General features: G+C 42.2%; 1 long non-coding RNA gene across 1 annotated transcript; it reads left to right on the plus strand.

The window, feature by feature from the left end:
* The first annotated feature begins 4,978 nt into the window (after positions 1-4,978).
* Positions 4,979-7,199, plus strand: LOC121551968. Its single transcript, XR_005997127.2, has 3 exons — positions 4,979-5,046; positions 6,805-6,913; positions 7,082-7,199. It is a non-coding gene; the product is annotated as an uncharacterized LOC121551968 (long non-coding RNA).
* The last annotated feature ends 17,982 nt before the right edge of the window (positions 7,200-25,181 follow it).

Below are 25,181 nucleotides of genomic sequence, written 5' to 3' on the forward strand. Positions count from 1 at the left end.
CGGTCAATCACCCTCGGTCTGGGGCTCCATGCAAGATCTCACCTCGTGGGGCATCAATGATCATGAGGAAGGTGAGGGATCAGCCCAGAACTACACGGCAGGACCTGGTCAATTATCTGAAGACAGCTGGGACCACAGTCTCAAAGAAAACCATTAGTAACACACTACGCCGTCATGGATTAAAATCCTGCAGCGCACGCAAGGTCCCACTGCTCAAGCCAGCGCATGTCCAGGCCCGTCTGAAGTTTGCCAATGACCATCTGGATGATCCAGAGGAGGAATGGGAGAAGGTCATGTGGTCTGATGAGACAAAAATAGATGCTTCTTACGGTGCCACTCCTTAGTTGCCCTGGCTGTGTGTTTCGGGTCGTTGTCATGCTGGAAGACCCAGCCACGACCCATCTTCAATGCTCTTACTGAGGGAAGGAGGTTGTTGGCCAAGATCTCGCGATACATGGCCCCATCCATCCTCCCCTCAATACGGTGCAGTCGTCCTGTCCCCTTTGCAGAAAAGCATCCCCAAAGAATGATGTTTCCACCTCCATGCTTCACGGTTGGGATGGTGTTCTTGGGGTTGTACTCATCCTTCTTCTTCCTCCAAACAAGGCGAGTGGAGTTTAGACCAAAAAGCTCTATTTTTGTCTCATCAGACCACATGACCTTCTCCCATTCCTCCTCTGGTCATTGGCAAACTTCAGACGGGCCTGGACCTTGCGTGCGCTGCAGGATTTTAATCCATGACGGCGTAGTGTGTTACTAATGGTTTTCTTTGAGACTGTGGTCCCAGCTGTCTTCAGGTAATTGACCAGGTCCTGCCGTGTAGTTCTGGGCTGATCCCTCACCTTCCTCATGATCATTAATGCCCCACGAGGTGAGATCTTGCATGGAGCCCCAGACCGAGGGTGATTGACCGTAATGTTGAACTTCTTCCATTTTATAATAATTGCGCCAACAGTTGTTGCCTTCTCACCAAGCTGCTTGCCTATTGTCCTGTAGCCCATCCCAGCCTTGTGCAGGTCTACAATTTTATCCCTGATGTCCTTACACAGCTCTCTGGTTTTGGCCATTGTGGAGAGGTTGGAGTCTGTTTGATTGAGTGTGTGGACAGGTGTCTTTTATACAGGTAACGAGTTCAAACAGGTGCAGTTAATACAGGTAATGAGTGGAGAACAGGAGGGCTTCTTAAAGAAAAACTAACAGGTCTGTGAGAGCCGGAATTCTTACTGGTTGGTAGGTGATCAAATACTTATGTCATGCAATAAAATGCAAATTAATTACTTAAAAATCATACAATGTGATTTTCTGGATTTTTCTCTCACAGTTGAAGTGTACCTATGATAAAAAATTACAGACCTCTACATGCTTTGTAAGTAGGAAAACCTGCAAAATCGGCAGTGTATCAAATACTTGTTCTCCCCACTGTACATGAAGTTATGATGTACCAAGTCTCTCGATTTTCAAATTTCTCCAGCGATAGCACGCATTGGTTCGCACAAATACAGTTGAAGTCGGAAGTTTACATAAACTTAGGTTGGAGTCATTAAAACTAGTTTTTCAACCACTCCACAAATTTCTTGTTAACAAACTATAGTTTTGTCAAGTTGGTTAGGACATCTACTTTGTGCATGACACAAGTAATTTTTCCAACAATTGTTTACAGACAGATTATTTCACCTATAATTCACTGTATCACAACTCCAGTGGGTCAGAAGTTTACATACACGAAGTTGACTGTGCCTTTAAACAGCTTGGAAAATTCCAGAAAATGATGTCATGGCTTTAGAAGCTTCTGACAGGCTAATTGACATAATTTGAATCAATTGGAGGTGTACCTGTGGATGTATTTCAAGGCCTACCTTCGAACTCGGTGCCTCCACAAGTCTGGTTCATCCTTGGGAGCAATTTCCAAATGCCTGAAGGTACCACGTTCATCTGTACAAAAAATAGTACACAAGTATAAACACCATGGGACCACGCAGCCGTCATACCGCTCAGGAAGGAGACGCGTTCTGTCTCCTAGAGATTAACGTACTTTGGTGCGAAAAGTGCAAATCAATCCCAGAACAACAGCAAAGGACCTTGTGAAGATGCTGAAGGAAACACGTACAAAAGTATCCATATCCACAGTAAAACGAGTCCTATATCGACATAACCTGAAAGGCCACTCAGCAAGGAAGAAGCCACAGCTCCAAAACCGCCATAAAAAATCCAGACTACGGTTTGCAACTGCACTAAGAGACAAAGATCATACTTTTTGGAGAAATGTCCTCTGGTCTGATGACACAAAAATAGAACTGTTTGGCCATAATGACCATCGTTATTTTTGGAGGAAAAGGGGGGACTTGCAAGCTGAAGAACACCATCCCAACCGTGAAGCACAGGGGTGGCAGCATCATGCTGTGGGGGTGCTTTGCTGCAGGAGGGACTGGTGCACTTCACAAAATAGATGGCATCATGAGGAAGGAAAATTATGTGGATATATTGAAGCAAGACAGCAAGACATCAGTCAGGAAGTTAAAGGTTGGTCGCAAATGGGTCTTCCAAATGGACAATGACCCCAAGCATACTTCCAAAGTTGTGGCAAAATTGATTAAAGACAACAAAGTCAAGGTATTGGTGTGGCTATCACAAAGCCCTGACCTCAATCCCATTGAACATTTGTGGGCAGAACTGAAAAAGTGTGTGCGAGCAAGGAGGCCTACAAACCTGACTCAGTTACACCAGCTCTGTCTTGAGGAATGGGCCAAAATTCACCCAATTTATTGTGGGAAGCTTGTGAAAGGCTACCCAAAACGTTTGACCCAAGTTAAACAATTGAAAGGCAATGCTACCAAATACTAATTGAGTGTATGTAAACTTCTGACCCACTGGGAATGTGATAAAATAAATAAAATATGAAATAAATAATTTTCTCTACTATTATTCTGACATTTCACATTCTTAAAATAAAGTGGTGATCCTAACTGACCTAAAACAGGGATTAAATGTCAGGAATTGTGAAAAACTGAGTTTAAATGTATTTGGCTAAGGTGTATGTAAACTTCCGACTTCAACTGTATACCGTAGGCTCGCACGATACTGGAAAAGCAGCTATTGAAGAGATACTCATGCATGACAGATTTCCAATGATGTGCTGTTGAAAACGTCTAACATGTTTTCTTTATTTTTTCCCAGAAAGGGAAAAAAGGCTGTGGATATCAAGTAGTGAAGGCTTTATGCAAGAATGGTGGCATTTATAAACCAAAAGGGAAAAGGGAAAGGAGAAGGGAAATAAACCTTAATGAGAGTTTAGCCTCATGTATGAGAAGTCTCATTGATGAAAAGTTTAAGAAATATTTCCCGTAAGTAATACAATCAATATCTAAATATATATGTGCATTTGGAAAGTATTGACTTTTTCCAGTCAAGTTTTTTTCCCCTTATCAATCTACACACAATACACCATAATGACAAAGTGAAAACAGGTTTTTAGAAATAAATAAATAAATAAATGTAAAACATCAATACCTTATTAACCTAACTATTCAGACCCTTTGCTATTAGACTCGAAATTGAGCACAGATGCATCCTGTTTCCATTGATCATTCTTGAGATGTTTCTACAACCTGTGGAAAACTAAATTGATTGGACATGATTTGGAAATAATAATAATAATAATATGCCATTTAGCAGACACTTTTATCCAAAGCGACTTACAGTCATGCGTGCATATATATTTTTTTTGTGTATGGGTGGTCCCGGGGATCGAACCCACTACCTTGGCGTTACAAGCGCCGTGCTCTACCAGCTGAGCTACAGAGGACCACAAGACACACACCTGTCTATATAAGGTCCCACAGTTGACAGTGCACATCAGAGCAAAAACACAGCCATGAGGTTGAAGGAATTGTCCGTAGATCTCTGAGATAGGAATGTGTGGTCTGATGAAACCAAGATTGAACTCTTTGGCCTGAATGCCAAGCGTCACGTCTGGAGGAAACCTACAGTGAAGCATGGTGGTCGAAAAATCATGCTTTGGGGATGTTTTTCAGCGGTAGGGACCGGGAGACTAGTCAGGATCGAGGGAAAGATGAACGGAGCAAAGTACAGAGAGATCCTTGATGAAAACCTGCTCCAGAGCGCTCAGGACCTCAGACTGGGGTGAAGGTTCACCTTCCAACATGTCAACGACCCTAAGCACATCGGCAAGACAACACAGGAGTGGCTTCAGGACAAGTCTCTGAATGCCCTTGAGTGGCCCAGCCAGAGCTCGGACTTGAACCCGATCGAACATCTCTGGAGAGACCTGAAAATAGCTGTGCAGCGACTCTCCCCATTCAACCAGACATTGCTTGAGAGGATCTGCAGAGAAACACTATGCACCTGAGCTCAATTTTGAGTCTCATAGCAAAGGTTCTGAATACTTATATAAATATGGTATTTGTTTTTTATTTTTAATACATTTGCAAACATTTCTAAAAACCTGTTTTCGCTTTGTCATTATGGGATAATGTGTATAAAAAATGATTTTAGAATAAAATGTGGAAAAAGTCAAGGGGGCTGAATACTTTCCAAATGCACCGTATACCATTTTCTAGCTCTGAATCTCTACTTGTATCCAATGTAAAAAAACACAATTTCAAATTTTGCTACATAAGACCGAATCGAGGCGGTGAGTCACAAATCGTGGAAATGTTTTTATATATTTCTGGTGTTCATTTAAGGTCATTTAATGTCTAAAAACTTGTTTGCTCGTTATCATTATGAGGTATTCTGTGTAGATTGAAGATTAATTGTTTTTATTTAATCAATTTTAGAATAAGGCTGTAACGTAACAAAATGTGGAAAAAGTCAAGGGGTCTGAATACTTTCCGAATGCACTGTATATAATACACATGGAATGATAAGGGCCTTGACTCAAATCTAGTAACCATCCTTCTGATTTGCAGAAACGAGGGCGAACGTGGGCCAATCAAGGAGCGGATTGATACATTCACCCTTGACACAAACAGCTTGGTTGGGGAGCACCCGGAAGTGTCACTGCATCTGACATTCCTCAAGACGGAGGTAAGGTTTAAAAAGAAATCAGTCTTGAGGCCGATACGTAAAGCTTAAAGAACAATGATACTAGCAAGAGCATTGTGCGGGTTTCTCTTTCATGTTATTCAATTGTTACCATGCACCTGCAACAAAGCTACAGTGCCTTGCATAGGTATTCATCCCCCTTGGATTTTGTTGCATTACAACCTGTAATTTCAATTTATTTTTATTTGGATTTCATGTAATGGACATACATATAATAGTCTAAATTGGTGAGTGAAATGAAAAAAATAACTTGTTTCAAAAAATTATAAAAAATAAATAACAGAAAAGTGGTGCGTGCATATGTATTCACCCCCTTTGCTATGAAGCCCTTAAATACGATCTGGTGAAACCAATTACCTTCAGAAGTCACATAATTAGTTAAATAAAGTCCACCTGTGTGAAATCTCAGTGTATATATATACACCTGTTCTGAAATGCCCCAGAGTCTGCAACACCACTAAGCCAGGGGCACCACCAAGCAAGCGGCACCATGAAGACCAAGGAGCTCTCCAAACAGGTCAGGGACAAAGTTGTGGAGAAGTACAGATCAGGGTTGGGTAATAAAAAAATATCAGACACTTTGACCATCCCACGGAGCACCATTAAATCCATTATAAAAAAATAGAAAGAATATGGCACCACAACAAACCTGCCAAGAGAGGGCCGCCCACCAAAACTCACGGACCAGGCAAGGAGGGCATTAATCAGAGAGGCAACAAAGAGACCAAAGATAACCCTGAAGGGCTGCAAAGCTCCACAGCGGAGATTGGAGTATCTGTCCATAGGACCACTTTAAGCCGCACACTCCACAGAGCTGGGCTTTACAGAAGAGTGGCAAGGAAAAAGCCATTGCTTAAAGAACAAAATAAGCAAACACGTTTGGTGTTCGCCAAAAGGTATGTGGGAGACTCCCCAAACATATGGAAGAAGGTACTCTGATCAGATGAGACTAAAATTGGGCAAATCCAACACCTCTCATCACCCCGAGAACATAATCCCCACAGTGATCCCCACAGTGAAGCATGGTGGTGGCAGCATCATGCTGTTGGGATGTTTTTCATCGGCAGTGACTGGGAAACTGGTCAGAATTGAAAGCGTTATGGATGGAGCTAAATACAGGGAAATTCTTGAGGGAAACCTGTTTCAGTCTTCCAGAGATTTGAGACTGGGACGGATGTTCACCTTCCAGCAGGACAATGACCCTAAGCATACTGCTAAAGCAACACTTGAGTGGTTTAAGGGGAAACATTTAAATGTCTTGGAATGGCCTAATCAAAGCCCAGACCTCAATCCAATTGAGAATCTTTGGTATGACTTAAAGATTGCTGTACACCAGCGGAACTCATCCAACTTGAAGGAGCTGGAGCAGTTTTGCCTTGAAGAATGGGCAAAAATCCCAGTGGCTAGATGTGCCAAGCTTATAGAGACCCCAAGAGACTTGCAGCTGTAATTGCTGCAAAAGGTGGCTCTACAAATTATTGACTTTGGGAATCTTTGAAGATTTTGCATCTTCAAAGTGGTAGGCATGTTGTGTAAATCAAATGAAACAACCCCCCCCAAAATCCATTTTAATTCCAGGTTGTTAGGCAACAAAATAGGAAAAATGGCAAGGGAGGTTGAATACTTTCGCAAGCCACTGTAGAAGATAGCTCAGATGTGCGAGTGCCTTTTTGAAACTAAATCAGGAAATGCAACATTGAAATATTAAGGAAACCACTTAAATTAGTTTCTATCTGAAAGGAAACTGAGTTGAAGGCAAAACTAATCTGTGACCTCCGCGAGAAAAAGAAAAGAATCTACTCCACTCTAACCGAGTCAATCAAGGACACCATGCATCGATGCTATATAAGTAAGTCTTAAAATGAAAATGTTTTAGCTGAGATAAAGTGTTGTGGCCTAGTTATGAAAATTATAATGATATTTGGGAAGTAACAAGTTTTCAAACATATTTAGAATGTATTAATAGCAGATTAAGTCATACAATGGTTATGGAAACAATATGATGACTGTGTTTTAGGGGCATCAGAGCATACAGGAAAAGATTCTCTAAAAAGGATGAAAGATGAGCTACACCATCACATGAAGAATAACAACATTTTCCAGAAGGCTAAGGAAGATATGCTGGTTCGTTTAACCAACCTGAAGGTTTGAAACATTGTACAGTAGAGTTAGAGTTCGAAAAATGCATTTAAGTGACACTCAACAATGATACAATAATACAAAATACTGATATAAAAGTATAATAACACATTGTGGACCACTGGAATTGAGTTTCGAGGCACTAAAAACAATCATGGTCAAACATGGTACAGGCTTAATCTATAATACTATAATTACATCATCTATACAGATGTATGCATAAAAACAAATAATAAAAGGGTAAAGATATACTTGGACTACATATCCATAATGCATTTATTACAGATCTATAAGTATTTCACAAACTTGTTATTACAGGTCCCAACCGCATCAATAAAGATTAATGAAATATATTAATATCATATATATAGCGCACTCGTGTCATACTATGCAAAAGCTGATATTTAGGTACAGTATCTTAATAAAAGCGACATTACAATGACAGCCTAGTGTCATCATTATGGCTGTTCTCAAACGTGTGCTTCTGCCATACCGGTATTAGAGACCACGTATTGAAAATGATGCTGATATGTAGCATAGTGTTGGTGCTATACGGTGTGTTATTGTTATTGGATGCTAGCTTGCTAGTTAGCTATGGTGTCATAGTTGAATAAAGTGGGTTGAGTCTATTCCTTTAAACATTGAACCGCTGTGGTTCACAACAATTCTGATTTCTAAAGGTGGAAGTTGGGAGAGTTTTTGTTCGGGTGGTTCAGTGAAACAATTTTAGTTTCTGAGGTAGAAGTTTTTGGTGAGGGAGGCCCTGCTCTCTCCGCTCCCAGATGCTTAGCTCATTTCATTCCGATCTCCTCTGCATTTTTGTAGCCATTTGCTACAGCCTGTCAACTATGCCTCTGCCTATCCCTGTTCTCTCCTCTCTGCACAGGCTACACAAACGCACCACACCGCGTGGCTGCTGCCTCTCTAACCTGGTGGTCCCTGCACGCACCACCCACGTGGAGTTCCAGGTCGCAGGCAGCCTCTGGAACTGCCGTTCTGCTGCCAACAAAGCTGACTTCATCCCAGCCTATGCCAACCTCCAGTCCCTCGACTTCCTGGCGCTGACGGAAACATGGATCACCACTGAAAACACTGCTACTCCTACTGCTCTCTCCTCGTCTGACCATGTGTTCTCGCATACCCCGAGAGCATCTGGTCAGAGGGGTGGTGGTACAGGAATCCTCATCTCTCCCAAGTGGACATTCTCAATTTTTCCCCCTAACCCATCTGTCTATCTCCTCATTTGAATTCCATGCTGTCACAGTCACTAGCCCATTTAAGCTTAATATCCTTGTCATCTATCGCCCTCCAGGTTCCCTTGGAGAGTTCATCAATGAGCTTGACGCCTTGATAAGTTCCTTCCCTGAGGATGGCTCACCCCTCACAGTTTTGGGGGATTTCAACCTCCCTATGTCCACATTTGACTCATTTCTCTCTGCCTCCTTCTTTCCACTCCTCTCCTCTTTTGACCTCACCCTCTCACCGTCCCCCCTACTCACAAGGCAGGCAATACGCTTGACCTCATCTTCACTAGATGCTGCTCCTCTACTAATCTCACTGCAACTCCCCTCCATGTCTCCGACCACTACTTTGTTTCCTTTTCTCTCTCGCTCTCCTCCCACACTACTCACTCTGCCCCTACACAGATGGTAATGCGCCGCCGCAACCTTCGCTCTCTCTCTCCCACTACTCTCTCCTCTTCCATCCTATCATCTCTTCCCTCTGCTCAATCCTTCTCCCTCCAATCTCCTGATTCTGCCTCCTCAACCCTCCTCTCCTCCCTTTCTGCATCCTTTGACTCTCTGTGTCCCCTATCCTCCCGGCCGGCTCGGTCCTCCCCTCCAGCTCCGTGGCTTGATGACTCATTGCGAGCTCACAGAACAGAGCTCCGGGCAGCGGAGCGGAAATGGAAGAAAACTAAACTCCCTGCCGACCTGGCATCTTTTCACTCCCTCCTCTCTACATTTTCTTCATCTGTTTCTGCTGCTAAGGCCACCTTCTACCACTCTAAATTCCAAGCATCTGCCTCTAACCCTAGGAAGCTCTTTGCCACATTTTCCTCCCCTCCTGAATCCTCCTCCCCCCCTCCTCTCTCTCTGTGGATGACTTCGTCAACCACTTTGAAAAGAAGGTTGACGACATCCGATCCTCGTTTGTTAAGTCTAATGACACTGCTGGTCCTGCTCACACTGCCCTACCCTATGCTTTGACTTCTTTCTCCCCTCTCTCTCCAGATAAAATCCTGCGACTTGTGACTGCAGGCCGCCCAACAACCTGCCCGCTTGACCCCATCCCTCCTCCCTTCTCCAGACCATCTCCGGTGACCTTCTCCCCTACCTCACCTCGCTGATCAACTCATCCTTGACCGCTGGCCATGTCCCTTCCGTCTTCAAGAGAGCGAGAGTTGCTCCCCTTCTCAAAAAACCAACACTCGACCCCACTGATGTCAACAACTACAGACCAGTATCCCTTCTTTCTTTTCTTTCCAAAACTATTGAGCGTGCCGTCTTTAGCCAACTCTCTTGCTATCTCTCTCAGAATGACCTTCTTGATCCAAACCAATCAGGTTTCAGGACTGGTCATTCAACTGAGACTGCTCTTCTCTGTGTCACGGAGACTCTCCGCACTGCTAAAGCTAACTCTCTCTCCTCTGCTCTTGTCCTTCTAGACCTGTCTGCTGCCTTTGATACTGTGAACCATCAGATCCTCCTCTCCACCCTCTCCGAGCTGGGCATCTCCGGCGCGGCTCACTCCTGGATTGCGTCCTACCTGACCGGTCGCTCCTACCAAGTGGCGTGGCGAGAAGCTGTCTCCGCACCACGTGCTCTCACCACTGGTGTCCCCAGGGCTCAGTTCTAGGCCCTCTCCTTTTCTCCCTATACACCAAGTCACTTGGCTCTGTCATATCCTCACATGGCCTTTCATATCATTGCTACGCTGACGATACACAACTAATCTTCTCCTTTCCCCCTTCTGATAACCAGGTGGCGAATCGCATCTCTGCATGTCTGGCAGACATATCAGTATGGATGACGGATCACCACCTCAAGCTGAACCCTGGCAAGACGGAGCTGCTCTTCCTCCCGGGGAAGGACTGCCCGTTCCATGATCTCGCCATCACGGTTGACAACTCCGCTGTGTCCTCCTCCCAGAGTGCGAAGAGCCTAGGCGTGACCCTGGACAACACCCTGTCGTTCTCCGCCAACATCAAGGCGGTGACCCGCTCCTGCAGGTTCATGCTCTACAACATTCGGAGAGTACGACCCTGCCTTACACAGGAAGCGGCACAGGTCCTAATCCAGGCACTTGTCATCTCCCGTCTGGACTACTGCAACTCGCTGTTGGCTGGCCTCCCTGCCTGTGCCATTAAACCCCTACAACTCATCCAGAATGCCGCAGCCCGTCTGGTGTTCAACCTTCCCAAGTTCTCTCACGTCACCCCCCTCCTCCGCACACTCCACTGGCTTCCAGTTGAAGCTCGCATCCGCTACAAGACCATGGTGCTTGCCTATGGAGCAGTGAGGGGAATGGCACCTCTGTACCTTCAGGCTCTGATCAGTCCCTACACCCAAACGAGGGCATTGCGTTCATCCACCTCTGGCCTGCTGGCTCCCTTCCTCTGCGGAAGCATAGCTCCCGCTCAGCCCAGTCAAAACTGTTCGCTGCTCTGGCACCCCAATGGTGGAACAAGCTCCCTCACGACGCCAGGACAGCGGAGTCACTCACCACCTTCCGGAGACATTTGAAACCCCACCTCTTTAAGGAATACCTGGGATAGGATAAAGTAATCCTTCTAACCCCCCCCAAATTGTAAAGTGGTTATCCCACTGGCTATAGGGTGAACGCACCAATTTGTGAGTCGCTCTGGCTAAGAGCGTCTGCTAAATGACGTTAATGTGCCCTTGAGCAAGGCACTTAACCCTAATTGCTCCTGTAAGTCGCTCTGGATAAGAGCGTCTGCTAAATGACTAAAATGTAAATGTAAATGTACCAGCCCCATTTCTCCCAACGGCCGCTATAGCCATTACTTACCTTCTTCTTCCTCTCACTGAGGTCAATGGTGCATGAAGATCCCAACAGGGTTGATTCCCTAGGGTACATTTTATGGATCAAATTGTGTAGTTGAGGGTCATAACATAACTCATTAACAGGCCTCCACATCACAATGAAGTTGGTCATACTGTTCTATAACGCACACATTAAGGGTCTATGTATGCAGTCAAAGTAAAGTAAAATCTATTTTCCCATTCATAAAGCATTTATAGCTAAGCATTTCATGGTAATTAACTGTGCAGTTTGCCACTCAGATCTATAATACCAACAATAAAGATCTGTGTATGAATTTTATGCAGTTAATGTACAGTCATATCTATTTTCTCATGCATAAAGCATTTATAAATATGCCTTATCAAAAAGAATACGGACAGATTCCGGGTGACGGCCTAGATTCAAAACATACGATCTTCAAAGGTCGTCACTATTTTCCACAAAGTCATAAACCCGCCTATTTTCTACCATTTATCTTCTTAAAATCTATTTTTAAACCTAACCCTAACTTCAACCCTAACCTCAATCACACTGCTTAGCTTATGCCTAACCCTAACGTTAAATGAACACCACAAATACAGTACCAGTCAACAGTTTGGACACACCTACTCATTCAAGGGTTTTTCTTTATTTTTACAATTTTCTACATTGTAGAATAATAGTGAAGACATCAAAACTATGAAATAACACATGAAATCATGTAGTAACCAAAAAAGTGATAACCAAATCAAAATATATTTTTGATTTTACATTCTTCAAAGTAGCCACCCTTTGCCTTGATGACAGCTTTGCAAACTCTTGGCATTCTCTCAACCAGCTTCACCTGGAATGCTTTTCCAACAGTCTTGAAGGAGTTCCCACATATGCTGAGCACTTGTTGGCTGCTTTTCCTTCACTCTGCGGTCCAACTCATCCCAAACCATCTCAATTGGGTTGAGGTCCGGTGATTGTGGAGGCCAGGTCATCTGATGCAGCACTCCATCACTCTCCTTCTTGGTTTAATAGCCCTTACACAGCCTGGAGGTGTGTTGGGTCTTTGTCCTGTTAAAATACTAATGATAGTCCCACTAAGAGCAAACCAGATGGGATGGCGTATCGCTGCAGAATGCTGTGGTAACCATGCTGGTTAAGTTTGCTTTGAATTCTAAATAAATCACTGACAGTGTCACCAGCAAATTACCCCCACACCATCACACCTCCTCCTCCATGCTTCACGGTGGGAACCACACATGCAGAGATCATTTGTTCAGCTACTCTGCATCTCACAAAGATGGCGGTTGGAACCAAAAATCTCAAATTTGGACTCATCAGACCAAAGGACAGATTTCCACCGGTCTAATGTCCATTGCTCGTGTTTCTTAGCCCAAGCAAGAGACTTCTTCTTATTGGTGTCCTTTTATTAGTGTTTTTTTTGCAGCAATTTGAACATGAAGGCCTGATTAACACAGTCTCCTCTGAACAGTTGATGTTGAGATGTGTCTGTTACTTGAACTCTGTGAAGCATTTATTTGGGCTGCAATTTCTGAAGCTGGTAACTCTAATGAACTTATCCTCTGCAGCAGAGGTAACTATGGGTCTTCCTTTCCTGTGGCGGTCCTCATGAGAGCCAGGTTCATCATAGCGCTTGATGGTTTTTGCAACTGTACTTGAATAAACTTTCAAAGTTCTTGACATTTTCCGGATTGACTGACCTTCATGTCTTCAAGTAATGATGGACTGTCATTTCTCTTTGCTTATTTGAGCTGTTCTTGCCATAATATTGACTTGGTCTTTTACCAAATATGGCTATCTTCTGTATACCCCCCCTACCTTGTCATAACACAACTGATTGGCTCAAACGCAATTCCACAAATTAACTTTTAAAAAGGCACACCTGTTAATTGAAATGCATTCCAGGTGACTATGTCACGGATTCTGCCGAGGCTGCTCCTCCTCCTTGTTCGGGCAGGCTTCGGCGTTCGTCGTCCCCGGATTACTAGCTGCCACCGTTGAATGTTTCGATGTTTGATTGCTGTTGTCTGTCTGTTGCACCTGTGTCCGCTTGTGTCTAATTGTGTGTCCTATAAGTTGCCTGTTTGGTGTTGGTTAGTTTGTGTGTTGTTATCCGCCTGTCCGTTAGTGCTGCGTGTTTTTCTCTGTTTATTGTTTTATTGGTTTACGCACAGTTTGCGTAATCGCTTGCCTCTGTTTATTTGTTGAGGCCGTTCATTGTATTGTGCTTTGGTTTGCACTAGTAAACTTTGTTGGACTAAGCTTCGGTGTCCTGCGCCTGACTCCCACACCACATATTCCTCAGCCATTGACAGACTACCTCATGAAGCTGTTTGAGAGAATGCCAAGAGTGTGCAAAGCTGTCATCAAGGCAAAGGGTGGCTACTTTGAAGAATGCAAAATTATGTTTAACACTTTTTTGGTTACTACATGATTCCATATGTGTTATTTAATAGTTTTAATGTCTTCACTATTATTCTACAATGTAGAAAATTGTAAAAATTAAGAAAAACCCTGGAATGTGTAGGTGTGACTAAACTTTTGACTGGTACTGTATATAAAAATATGAAATTCTACAAGATGTGACTCACCGCCTTAATTCGGTCTTACCGAGCAAAATTTGAAATTGTGTTTTTTACATTGGATAGAAGTAGAGACTCAGAGCTAGAAAATTGTATGTCACACACTGTAGTTGAGGAACAATGGGAAAGTATCAACTTTCAAAGCAGAATTAATGGCCTTTGAATGTTTAAGACTAAATGTTGTGAAAGTAGTAGAAAAAAGTAGTTGTAAAAATATCCTATATCCTAATCTGACTTTGGTGCAGGTCATGTTCTTCACATTACCGTCTCTTGTAAACACTACTATATCAAAAGTGTAAAATCAAAGTGTATTTTTCACATGCACAGGATACAGAAGGTGTAAACGGTACAGTAAAATGGTTACTTGTGTAACAGTGTTGCTTCCATCCCTCTCCTCGTCCCAAACTGGGCTTGAACCAGGGACCCTCTGCACACATTGCCTACAGTCACCCTCTAAGCATCGTTACCTATCGCTCCACAAAAGCTGCGGTCCTTGCAGAGCATGGGAAAGAACTTCTTCAAGGTCTCAGAGCAAGTGACGTCACCGATTTCACACCGGTTACACTTGCATAGTAGCAACAGCAAAAATATATCTATAATATATGGAAATGTAGCTAGACCCTTACCCGTAGCTTCACGGCAGCCATTTAACTAAGTTTTGTTTGTGGTTACATTTTGTGTGGCCCACGTTGTCAAGTCACTCCGGTTCACACTGACCTTAGTAGTAGTCCATCACAACTTTCTTTGTCGATAGCGCCTGCTGAAATTCAGGGCAGCAGTGTTGTTGAGAGCAGTCCATGTTGTTGAGAGCAGTCCAACGTTATATAAAAAAAGACGCAGTAGACAGGATTATCGTGAAAGTGACAAACTGAAACGTTTTCATTTTCGTCAAAAACTACTTTATATCGAAGATGTGTCTTTGATTTGACGGCCTGCAAATACGCAGTTTGGCACGAGTCGACTGTTAGACCCAATGACGTGTTTCTACGCATGAGTTTAGCTAGACAACGTCGCCATGATTTTGCATACAAGTGTGATCGGGGATTTCTATTGGAGAAGCAGTTTCTTCCTATCTTCATACTGTACTGTCTTTGCCTTAGTGTCTTCAACCTAGGTGACAGCCCAGTGTTCTTCTGGCTTCTTATGAGCTTTTTTTATGTACAAACTTTAACTTTCAGTCATGAAATAGTGAACAAAAAGGTTAACTTAATGTTTAATTCCTTTTTTTGAAACTTTTTGCGGAAGCGAGAGGTCACCAGGAAGTGACATTTCATTGACCTCTCGCCTCTCACGCACTCCTCCTGTGGTTGTGCCAAGGGGCCAGGGTTCTGGTGTAGAGGCAAGGTTTCGACTTCTCCTTCAGTTTTGCTTCGGTATTGCAGTTTAACTGACGCCCGGCCCAGAAAGACTATTTCCATACACGGCCTCATAGAGAAGTCAGATTTGAACATTCCTAATAAGACACTTTAGTCATCACATTTGTGCACTAAACATTCATTGAATTATTCAAATAATTGTAGCTGAGGCCAATAATTTTTCTTCTTCTTCCCATAACGCACAGCTGAAGATATTAACATTATTTATTGATTCAATGTCTGACGTTCTGTTTTGTGTCCGTGTTCTTTTTGATAATTTAGGCATGTTTATAAATGCTTTATGAATTGGAAAATAGATTTTACTTTACTAAGACGGAAAAATAATTCATACATAGACCTTTCATGTGTGCGTTATAGACCAGTATGACCAACTTAATTGTGATGTGGAGGAGGGCTGTTAATGAGTTACGAAAGCATCAAGATATGAGCCTCAACTACACAATTTCATCCGTAAAATTTACTCTAGGGATTCAACCGTGTGGGGATCTTCATGCACCATTGACCTCAGTGAGAAGAAGAAAAGGTAAGTCACAGGCCGGTGGGGGAAATGGGGCTGGTACAGGCCTTATAAAAATAAATATCAAAAGGCCAAACCAAAAATGGTTTGGCCTTTTGGCCTATTCACTAGCACTGGTATGGCAGAATAACACTTTGAGAACAGCCATAATGCTGTAGCTACTTTGTCATTGTAATAATGCATCTATTAAGATACCAAAATATGAGCTCTCGCATAGCATGACATGAATGCGCTATAGATATGCTATGAATACATTTCATTAACCTTTAATAATGCGGTTGGGACCAGTTATAACATGTTCATGAAATGCTTATAGATGTGTAATAAATGCGTTAAAAAAGGACAATTAGGCACTTAAAAATAAACGTCTTCAGTGGAGGATAGGATGACAGGCTTTGGCGCAGGCATTTACATTATTGTTACCTGATTAAAGTTCACATAGTTTATGTAGATAATCCCTACTTTTGTTGTATAACCCACATTAAAATAATGCATGAGCTTCAGTTTCAAAGGAAACCATCGTTACAAAAAGTACATACACGTTTATCTAGGGGAGTGTTTTGTATCGACCAGTCTCAATAGAGAGAGGGGCCACTCCACATCTACATTTGGCAAAAGAGCTTTGATATGAAACAGTACGTACATAGGGTTCTGTCCCAAAAGTGCACTTAAAAAGGCAGTAGGTGTGCAGTTTGTTACTTTCAGGTTTGATTATCAGTTGGTACCACTTTAGTTCAATGCTCTCTAAAAGTGCTGATTCAAAAGCATGACGGTCATTTCTAAAATACCCTGTCTATATCAGTTAACTAAATCATATGGATGGAGTTTAAAAAGGATTTGGCATGGTATATAAAAAATATTATTTGTAGTAGCAACATCACAATCCCATAAAAATAGACGTTTACATAGACTTTCATTTGACATAGTGCAAAATCTCTGCAAATTTAAAAGAAATACATAGCCATATACAGTTGAAGTTGGAAGTTTACATACACCTTAGCCAAATACATTTAAACTCAGTTTTTCACAATTCCTGACATTTCATCCTAGTAAAAATTCCCTATTTTAGGTCACTTAGAATCACCACTTTATTTTAAGAATGTGAAATGTCAGAATAATAGTAGAGAGAATGATTTATTTCAGCTTTTATTTCTTTCATCACATTCCCAGTGGGTCAGAAGTTTACATACACTCAATTAGTATTTGGTAGCATTGACATTAAATTGTTTAACTTGGGTCAAATGTTTCGGGTAGCCTTCCAAAGCTTCCCACAATAAGTTGGGTGAATTTTGGCCCATTCCTCCTGACAGAGCTGGTGTAACTGAGTCAGGTTTGTAGGCCTCCTTGCTCGCACATGCTTTTTCAGTTCTGCCCACAAATGTTCTATAGGATTGAGGTCAGGGCTTTGTGATGGCCACTCCAATACCTTGACTCTGTTGTCCTTAAGCCATTTTGCTTTTTTCCTTAAGCCACAACTTTGGAAGTATGCTTGGGGTCATTGTCCATTTGGAAGACCCATTTCCGACCAAGCTTTAACTTCTTGACTGATGTCTTGAGATGTTGCTTCAATATATCCACATAATTTTCCTTCCTCATGATGCCATCTATTTTATGAAGTGCACCAGTCCCTTCTTCAGCAAAGCACCCCCACAGCATGATGCTGCCACCCCCGTGCTTCACGGTTGGGATGGTGTTCTCCGGCTTGCAAGTCCCCCTTTTTCCTCCAAACATAACGATGGTCATTATGGCCAAACAGCTCTATTTTTGTGTCATCAGACCAGAGGACATTTCTCCAAAAGGTAAGATCTTTGTCTCTTAGTGCAGTTGCAAACCGTAGTCTGGATTTTTTATGGCGGTTTTGGAGCTGTGGCTTCTTCCTTGCTGAGTGGCCTTTCAGGTTATGTCGATATAGGACTCGTTTTACTGTGGATATAGATACTTTTGTACGTGTTTCCTTCAGCATCTTCACAAGGTCCTTTGCTGTTGTTCTGGGATTGATTTGCACTTTTCGCACCAAAGTACGTTAATCTCTAGGAGACAGAACACGTCTCCTTCCTGAGCGGTATGACGGCTGCGTGGTCCCATGGTGTTTATACTTGTGTACTATTGTTTGTACAGATGAACGTGGTACCTTCAGGCATTTGGAAATTGCTCCCAAGGATGAACCAGACTTGCGGAGGTCTACAATTTTTTTTCTGAGGTCTTGGCTGATTTCTTTTCATTTTCCCATGATGTCAAGCAAAGAGGCACTGCGTTTGAAGGTAGGCCTTGAAATACATCCACAGGTACACCTCCAATTGACTTAAATTATGTAAATTAGCCTATCAGAAGCTTCTAAAGCCATGACATCATTTTCTGGAATTTTCCAAGCTGTTTAAAGGCACAGTCAACTTAGTGTATGTAAACTTCTGACCCACTGGAATTGTGATACAGTGAATTATAAGTGAAATAATCTGTCTGTAAACAATTGTTGGAAAAATTACCTGTGTCATGCACAAAGTAGATGTCCTAACCGACTTGCAAAAACGATAGTTTGTTAACAAGACATTTGTGGAGCAGTTGAAAAAAGAGTTTTAATGACTCCAACCTATGTGTATGTAAACTTCCGACTTCAACTGTAGTTTTCTAGCCCATATCGCCTTGAATAGCAGCATTTGGCGTGTATGTTAGCATTCAAAAGAAGTACAGTTGTGCAATGTCTGTATATGTAACAACCCTTCAGTTTACACAGCAGATGGATTGATGTTTGCTAAAGGTAAATGTACTCAAGTGCTGTTGCTATTGTCATGCTGCTTTCACACAGCAGGTTAGGAGTGCATTTTCAGATGGGTGTAGGTTAGTACTTCTTATGGGATCTGCATGTTTCCACAGGTCACCATAGCAATTATGATAGCGCTTGCAGAATTCAAATATTTGCGGCTTGAAAGCAAACCAAAATACACTTAAGAAGCACTTAGTTTATGAACACCTGGTGCACAGCATTTAGACTTGGTTGTGGTAAAGTACAATCATCACTTAGTGTGAGAGTGGACTAAATAATATTTTCTGTCCTACATTAGGATCACATCGTGATGCAGCTGAAGTGTAAACTACAAGAATCAATGGATCTCTCACTCAAGACCCCCAACAGCTCGTTCCTCCCAGGTAAATGAAACAGACCAAATGCTTTACCTATTCCAATATAGTTTAAATCAAGTCAAGTACTCATCAGAACAAGTCTGGAAACCATGTCCTCTTTATCTTGAGCTGCATTTAGCTTGTGTCATAAGTACATGTTTTGAAGCTATACATTACTCACATTACTTACAATCTTGTTGTTTGTAAACAAATGAGTAATAAACCTTTATCTTTTGGGTTATAATAAAGTAAGACAACACAACATTTCTGCATAAAATGACTAAAGAAACCCCAATATTGGATAACAGCTAGATAGCTTTTTACTTAAAGGACAAGTTCAGGATTTTACAACTTGATGTTAGATGGTTCCTTCCCCTAAAAGTAGTCTATGGGCCAGGAGAAATTGTAATCCATGTTTGGTTTTCTTTAAACAGCCACTACAAACGTCAGCTAAATTTAGCCACCACAAGCTAACAAACAATATAAGTATTTTGTATTTATTAAGGATCCCCATTAGCGGCTGCCAAGGCAGCAGCTACTCTTCCTGGGGTCCAACCACAATTTACATAAAATAAAACAATACATAACACAACACCTTATTACACACTGCTCTACCATAACATATTTACAATACAAAATCAATAATACAGCAAAATAACAATATTAAAATGTGTGTGTGTAGAGTGCGTGTGTTAGCATGTGTTTGCGAATGCTGTGTGTGTGTGTGTGTCCGTTTTTTAAATCTGATTTTACTGCTTGACTGAGTTACATGATGTGGAATAGAGTTCCATGTAGTCATGGCTCTATGTAGTACTATGCGTTTCCCGTAGTCTGTTCTGGACATGGGGAGTGTGAAGAGACCTCTGGTGGCATGTCTCGTGGGGTATGCATGGGTGTCCGAGCTGTGTACTAGCATTCCAAACAGACAGCTCGGTACATTCAGCTTGTCTACACCTCTTAAAAAAACAAGCAGTGATGAAGTCAATACCTCTTCCACTCTAAGCCAGGAGAGACTAACATGCATGTAATGAATGTTAGCTCTCCGTGTACTTTTAAGGGCCAGCCGTGCTGCCCTGTTCTGAGCCAACTGCAAATTTCCCAAGTCCCTCCTTGTGGCACCTGACCACACTACTGAACAGTAGTCTAGATGCGACAAAACTAGGGCCTGTAGGACCTGCCTTGTTGATAGTGTTGTTAAGAAGGCAGAGCAGTGCTTAATTATGGACATACTTCTCCCCATCTTAGCTACTGTTGTATCAATATGCTTTGACCATGACAGTTTACAATCCGGGGTTACACCAAGCAGTTTAGTCACCTCAACTTGCTCAATTTCCACATTATTCATTACGAGATGTAGTTGAGGTTTACGGTTTAGTGAATGATTTGACCCAAATACAATGCTTTTAGTTTTGGAAATATTTAGGACTAACTTATTCCTTGCCACCCATTCCGAAACTAACTGCAACTCTTTATTAAGTGTTGCAGTTATTTTAGTTCCTGTAGCACCTGACGTGTATAGTGTTGAGACATCTGCATACATAGATACATTGGCTTTACTCAAAGTCAGTGGCTTGTCGTTAGTAAAGATTGAAAAAAGTAAGGGGCCTAGACAGCTGCCCTGGGGAATTCCTGATTCTACCTGGATTAAGTTTGAGAGGCTTCCATTAAAGAACACCCTCTGTGTTCTGTTAGACAAGTAACTCTTTATCCACATTATAGCAGGGGGTGTAAAGCCATAACACATACGTTTTTCCAGCGGCAGACTATGATCGATAATGTCAAAAGCAGCACTGAAGTCTAACAAAACAGCCCCCACAATCTTTTTATCATCAATTTCTCTCAGCCAATCATCAGTCATTTGTGTAAGTGCTGTGCTTGTTGAATGTCCTTCTCTATAAGTATGCAGAAAGTTTGTTGTCAATTTGTTTACTGTAAAATAGCATTGTATCTGGTCAAACACAATTTTTTCCAATAGTTTACTAAGGGTTGGTAACAGGCTAATTGGTCGGCTATTTGAGCCTGTAAAGGGGGCTTTACTATTCTTAGGTAGCGGAATGACTTTTGCTTCCCTCCAAGCCTTGGGGCACATACAGTGGGGGGAAAAAGTATTTAGTCAGCCACCAATGGTGCAAGTTCTCCCACTTAAAAAGATGAGAGAGGCTTGTAATTTTCATCATAGGTACACGTAAACTATGACAGACAAAATGAGAAAAAAATCCAGAAAATCACATTGTAGGATTTAAGCAGTGATGTTTTGGGGCTGTCGCTGGGCAACACGGACTTTCAACTCCCTCCAAAGATTTTCTATGGGGTTGAGATCTGGAGACTGGCTAGGCCACTCCAGGACCTTGAAATGCTTCTTACGAAGCCACTCCTTCGTTGCCCGGGCGGTGTGTTTGGGATCATTGTCATGCTGAAAGACCCAGCCACGTTTCATCTTCAATGCCCTTCAGTGGCGGCTCCTGAAAAAATTCTCAGGGGGGGCAATTTTTCTGATGATTTAGGTGACCTACACACATTTAAAAAAAGATATGTCCAGCAACAACATGAAGACAGGGGCAGCATATAAGTCAATACCAGAAGCATTTATTGACTGATCTCAAAAGTGTTGGCTTACAAAAGCAAAATAAGTTATCACAGTAAAAATAATCAAGGGTGTTCTTTCACATTCCTCAACACTGCATAAACAATATGCATTTCCATAAACAAATGAAATATCAGCTGAAAATACAGCATCTTGGTATTTGTTCAGATTGCAGGATCAACAAGAGCTTTTACCACATTTTTTGCCTCATGGTTGAATTGGAAATATGTGCACCTGAGCATAATTCACAACAAGCAAGCAGGAGCTTTTGATAGAGGCTACTGAAAACATTGATGCAAGTTATTGGTAATAAGACATTTTTATAGACTTCCATATTCTGCCCTCTTGTATAGATTTGTGAAAATGAACAGTGATAGACATTTTGCCTGAAAACAGAATTTGAAAGTAATTTCTAGAAAAGGTAAACACAGCTATCTGTATGGCTTTGTAAAAATGAACAACCATATTCTGGCCAATTGTATAGATTTGTAAATATGAACAACCATATTCTGGCCAATTGTATAGATTTGTAAAAATGAACATGAACAGAATTTTTTTTTTTAAACTTTTTTTTTAATGAAAAATAACTATTTTAAACAACATCAACTGTGAACTGATTTGGGCGTGTGTGTGTTAAAGAGACAGACAGGGAGGGACAAAGAGAGAGAGAGGCTACATTACTTGTACTGAAACTGTTCTCTTCTCTGTTTCAGTACAGCAAAGCGGTTAATGACTTTCTCATTGAAATCAGGCATGCTGAGGACTAGTTCCCTCTCCATGGAAAGCATGGCCAGTGCATTCAGACGTTCCTGGCCCATTGAATTTCGCAGGAATGTCTTAACTCGTGTCAAAGTTGAGAAACATCTCTCAGCTTCAGCTGTTGTCATGGGAGTAGTTATGAGGATGTTCAACAGAGTCACAGTCTCAGAGAACGTCTCCTGGAGGTTGTAGCTCATGAGAACCTGGTACAGTGCCAGTGCACCACAGCAGCCCTTGAATTCAGGATTCTCATAGATCAGAGATAGTTCTGTCTTGAGCTTTGCCTTGCTCAGCATGGGGTATGCATTCACAGTGGCATTCAGAGCCTCATCAGGAAATGAATGGCAGTACCTTTCAAACATGTCTGCTTGCAGTAAGGTAGCACTCACAAGGTGGCCAGAGAAAGAGAACCTTTCTTTGGTGTGATCCAGGATGGTGTTGCAGACCTCTTCAGACAGCCTCTGCTTCTCCTCTTCTCTCAAAGCTGTTCTGGGTCTTTTGGCTCCTGTTGCTTCTTGCAGCTGCTGTTGAGAGGAGTCCCTGAAGGCAAACAGACCAATGTGTTTGTTGGCTTTGTACAGTATTGTTGTCTATGTGATGCACAGGTATATGCAATGTATCCATGTATAGTACAAATACTTCAGTTCCACTTAAAATGGGCAGGGATGCATAAAGTCTTTAGTGTTTAAGTTAGCCTTTGTGTCTCACATAGCCTGGATGTTCAGCACAGTATACAGTGGTGCTCATAAGCTTATGATCCCATGCTAAAGTTGACTAAAAAGAGGAATAAAAAAGAAAAGAAAATTGGTGTCCTTAAAGGTTGGATTTTCCAACTTTTTTAATTAAGTCATTAAGATCAATTTCCAAAAGATGATTTTTTTATTTTTGTATTCCTCTTTTTAGTCAACTTTAGAATGTGTTCATACACTTATGAGCACCACTGTACAGTACACATAGTATATAAAATAAGCGAGATTACACCACTGGCCATATATAATGAGAATAATGTAATTTCAAACACAAATGCAGTCTCCTTTCATGCATACATTTTCAAATAAAGCTCTGCTTTGAGAAAGATCGAATGATATTGTTTAATCTTACCTTATGGCCTGCACACTGCTTGTGAAGCTGTCGAGGGCACGTTTGATAAAGACAGCATCGATGTCCTTCTTCTGTAGCTTCTGGTACAGAATGTCGACGTGGGGCATGATTTTGTGAAAAAGCCCCAGGAATTTTTTTTTATCTTCATCATGTAGCATCCTCACGTAGCCAGATGCCTCTCTCACGGTGGGCTGGTCAAATGAACCCAATGAACCCGTCCGGATGGCTTCAAAACATTCTATGAGGTCGTCTCGATTCTCGTAGACAGTGTTCACGACTCTGCTGTTGAAGTTCCACCGTGTGGATGAGGGTCTGGGCAGTCTTCGTGCAACAGTCTGGTCAAGAATGCTGGTGCGTTTGGGTGACCGGGAAAAAAAAGTTGCAATCCCGCTCAGATCGGAAAAGAAAATGTTCACTTTTTTGATGCGAGAAGTAGCTTGCTGCATGATCAAATTCAGCTGATGCGCATAGCAATGCACGTAATGGGCATTCTTGAAATGCTCACGCACATTTTTCTGCACACCAGCCTTCTCTCCCCTCATCACACTGGCTCCATCGTAAGCTTGCGCAATGAGTTTGACTTTCTCGTCGTCGGCAAAAAGACCGTTCAGTCTCTCCAAAAGCACACTGGCGATTGAGACTGAGGTTGATTCCGAGATGGGAAGGAACTCAAAAAAGCGCTTCTGCACTTTGTGGTTGCTATCTATGTACCTCAGCACAAGCAATAGCTGTGTCTGTGTAGAAACGTCCGTGGTCTCGTCAGCTTGGATAGCTACGAAGTTCGCCGACTTCACCTCCTCCACAATATGTTCCCTCATGACCGCTAGCATACACTCCAGTAGCTCGTTTTGAATGGTCTTTGATGTGCCCTTGAAAACTTTAGCATTTTTAAGATGGTCATCAAACACCTCATCTAATTGTGCCACAAAGTTGACAAGTCCAAGAAAAATACCAGGGTTGGTGGAGCCCTCAGTTTCATCTTTGCCTCGCAAAGCTAACGCAAACACTCCGCAAAACTTCACACACTGGATTAGCCGGCTGAGGATGTGGCGGTTCTTGCTAACCTCATCGTTGTGGTGGCGGACAGCTAGCCTGTATCCCTCATCCAGTTGAGTGGCAATGTTCACTCTCCCCAAAGCAGACAATCTCAAACAGCTATCCATGTGGGTCTTTGACAGCTCATGTTTCTTAATCTTTTCTGAAAGATGGTGCATGTCGGTTACACCAGTCGCTGTCCAAGCGGTGCTGTCTGCCGTGCCGCCTTCAGGGTGAAAGAGTAAGCAGGGGTAGCAGAAAACTGCATTAGCTACATCGCAGCCTGCTAGCCAGATTTTTTGTTCGTACCAATTTTTTGAAAATCCTCGGGTGTAGGACTTTCCCCCTTTAGTAGAAACCTGTTGAATTATTAAATTTGGTCTGGGAGGTCCTAATTGTTTCGTTGCCAATTTATCTTGATTTGTTCGCCGACAAGAAGGAACTTCTTTCAAAGAGACAATCGAGTTGCACTGAACGCTATCCATTTTGACAGTAGTAGTGAATTGATTGACGCTGCTACCCGCACTTTTCTTAGTTACGTTTATGGTTATGTTACGTATGACGAAAGCGCGTAAGTGCAAGCCCTCAGAAACCCATAGAGATTGTATTGAAAGCTCTGATATTTGAAAAAAAAAGATTTTACATGAGAGTCTATGAGACTTCTGGGGCGATTTTCAACCTGACTGAAATCGCCCCAAAAGGGGCGGGGCCATTTGAAGCACGACTTTAGCCTGATTGGACATTTAGTGGCAGATCAGACGTCTAGATTAGAACACTGATAACTACTGTTGCCGTGATATAATTGATTAGAAAAAAAATCCCTTCCTTTTCCCGTTTGGCAGTGCGTCGCCCATATCACCCTAATGAAC

The sequence above is a fragment of the Coregonus clupeaformis genome, chromosome 35 (genome assembly GCF_020615455.1).
Source record: "Coregonus clupeaformis isolate EN_2021a chromosome 35, ASM2061545v1, whole genome shotgun sequence".
In the NCBI taxonomy this organism is placed as follows: Eukaryota; Metazoa; Chordata; class Actinopteri; order Salmoniformes; family Salmonidae; genus Coregonus; species Coregonus clupeaformis.